Source organism: Aotus nancymaae, unplaced genomic scaffold (genome assembly GCF_030222135.1).
Source record: "Aotus nancymaae isolate 86718 unplaced genomic scaffold, 86718_ANA_hifiasm-v0.15.2.pri h1tg000016l, whole genome shotgun sequence".
Classification (NCBI taxonomy): Eukaryota; Metazoa; Chordata; class Mammalia; order Primates; family Aotidae; genus Aotus; species Aotus nancymaae.
The window spans coordinates 64,440,003-64,443,108 of record NW_026988428.1 but is presented as its reverse complement, the minus strand read 5'-3'; positions in this window follow the sequence as shown (position 1 = coordinate 64,443,108).

Genomic DNA, 3,106 nt, shown 5'->3' with positions numbered 1-3,106 from the left:
ACAGGCTTGAGCCACCCTGCCCGGCTGCTTGTGTTCTTATAGGTATAACAGGCAAAATAAGTGAAGAATATCCTGTATAATTCCATTTGTAATCTCTAAACTAGCAGTTTCAGTAGCTGTGTTGTTCATCTTTCCATAGCTGGTAATTGGAGAGTACTCTACCTCCCAGAGGAAGGAGGACTGTTTGTTGTAAATTAAAGACTCATTGTTCAAGGCTCCTGGAATTGTCAGTTTAGGGGACCTGAGGCATAGAGAATTGTTGTTTTTAAGAGTTATTTTGTATATCACATTGATGTGCAGTTCAATATTTAAATGTCAGGAAATGACTCCTAAACTCTATTTGTTTACAAAACCTTAGTTCTCATTTAAGCCCATTCCTTCATCAACAAATAATGATTTTCTACTTTTTGCCTGGTTCTCTCTAGGAGAGTAGTTTTTAAACAATAGAATTCAAATCACCTGGTTTAAATGGGAGACTGTCATGAAAAAACAAAAATCACAGGGAGAACTTTAAAACACAGATTCCCAGTCCCTCCCACCAAAGATTCCTACTCAGTGGTGAAACCTGTCACTCAGCATCTCTAACAAGCTCTCAGGTGGTGCTGAGGATGCTAGTGAATGAACCATACATACTCTTCTAGGGCTGCAGATAAGACAATAAATAAAACAGGCAAAAAATAAAAATAGGCTGTGCTCGGTGGCTCACACCTGTAATCCCAGCACTTTGGGAGGTCGAGGTGGGTGAATCACCTGAGGTCAGGAGTTTGAGACCGGCCTTGCCAACATGGCAAACCCCATCTCTACTAAAAACACAAAAAAATTAGCCAGGCATGGTGGTGTGTGCTTGTAATCCCAGCTACTTGGGAGGCTGAGGCAGGAGAATTGCTTTAACCCAGGAGGCAGAGATTGCAACATTGCACTCTAGCCTGGGCAACAAGAGCGAAACTCCACCTTAACAAACAACAAAAAAATTCTTCTCACAGAGCTTACATTCTAGTGGTAGTAGGGAGATAAATCAGATAGGTAGGTAGGTAGGTAGATAGATAGATATATAGACAGACAGATAGCTAGATAGATAGATAGAATGTATATTACCTGTGTCACCTGAACAAAGGGTATGTTCACATTTGGCATGTGTGTCAACCCAAGCTGCACCTGATCTGAGCTTTTCTTTTTCTTTTTTTTTTTTGAGAAAGAGTCTTGCTCTGTCACCCAGGCTGGAGTGCAGTGGGGCAATCTCGGCTCACCGCAACCTCCGCCTCCTGGGCTCAAGCAATTCTCCTGCCTCAGCCTCCCAGCAACGGGGATTACAGGCGCCTGCCACCACGAGCGGCTGATTTTTGTATTGTTAGTAGAGATGGAGTTTCACCATGTTTGCCAGTCTGGTCTCCAACTCCTGACCTTGTGATCCACCCACCTCGGCCTCCCAAACTGCTGAGACTACAGGCTTGAACCCCGACTCCCAGCCCACTTGAACTTTTCTAATTATCTTCAAGGCTGCCTATTGCCCTATCCAAATCCTATTACTTGAATGATTTAAAAAATCTCCCATTTTGGTTTTGGTGGGTTTTGGTCAGCTCCTTTACTGTACCCTGTTTTATCAGCAAGGCCTTTATGACCTGTATTTTGTGCTGACCTCCCCTCTCATCCTGTGGCATACCATGCCTTGACTGTCTGAGAATGCAGCCCAGTAGGTTTCATCCTCATTTTACCCAGCTCCTGTTTAAGATGGAGTTGTTCTGGTCCACATGCCTCTGATGGGAAGATCCTCACTGAGTGCTAGTTGCTGTGTTCTCTCCCATAACTCCCTCCTGTTGCACCCCTGCCTTTGAGTCCTGTTAAACATTTTGGAACCCATCATTTTCTCTCATGCCTTTACCCAAACTGTTAGTTTTCTGGAATTCCCTTCACTCCACATTTTTCCTTCTTAGATCACTGATGATTGTCCAGTCCTCCCTGCCCATCCCTCGTCGACCCCAACCTCCATTATTTCTACCCTCTTAGCATCCATTCCTTTTTTTTTTTTTTTTTTTTTTTTTTGAGATGGAGTTTCACTCTTGTTACCCAGGCTGGAGTGCAATGGCGCGATCTTGGCTCACCGCAACCTCCGCCTCCTTGGTTCAGGCAATTCTCCTGCTTCAGCCTCCTGAGTAGCTGGGATTACAGGCACGCGCCACTATGCCCAGCTAATTTTTTTTTTGTATTTTTTAGTAGAGACGGGGTTTCACCATGTTGACCAGGATGGTCTCGATCTCTTGACCTCGTGATCCACCCGCCTCGGCCTCCCAAAGTGCTGGGATTACAGGCTTGAGCTACTGCGCCCGGCCCAGTGCATTTTTTCAGTACTTACTATACAACATTATCATTATAATTAACATTATAATTTTCTTTTTCATCTATTTGATCTACTCTACTAAATTGTTAGCACTTTTTTTTTTTAAGACAGAGTTTCTCCACGTTGGTCAGGCTGGTCTCAAACTCCCGACCTCAGGTGATCCGTCCACCTCGGCCTCCCAAAGTGCTGGGAATACAGATGTGAGCCACCTCACCCTGCCACCACTTTTTTTTTTTTTTATGAGACAGGGTCTCATTCTGCTGCTCAGGCTGGAGTGCAGTGGCGCAATCTGGGCTCATTGCAACTTCCGCCTCCCGGGTTCAAGTGATTCTCCTGTCTCAGCCTCCCTAGTAGCTGGGATTACAGGCATGCACCACGACACCCAGTTAATTTTTGAATTTTTAGTCGAGACAGAGTTTCAGCATGTTGGCCACGCTGGTCTTGAACTCCTGATCTGCCCACTTTGGGCCTCATAAAGTGTTGGGATTACAGGAGTGAGCCACCATGCCTGGCCTATTAGCTCATTTTAACACCTTTTTATGCTAGTCTGCTCCAAAAAATCCAAAATCAGACAGCTTCCTAAACCTCAACTTTATTCAAATTGCTTTCCTTGGTGAAGAATGTAGTAAGTCGCCTTCCAGCCACCAGCCCCCTTCCCGTTGGTCTTTCACTCCGGAGGCACTTACCCTAGACACAATGGGACAGAAAGTGGGGGATGGGGGAATTCAGGTCAGGCTTTTATGCAAAGATCCCCTTCTGCAAAGAACAAAG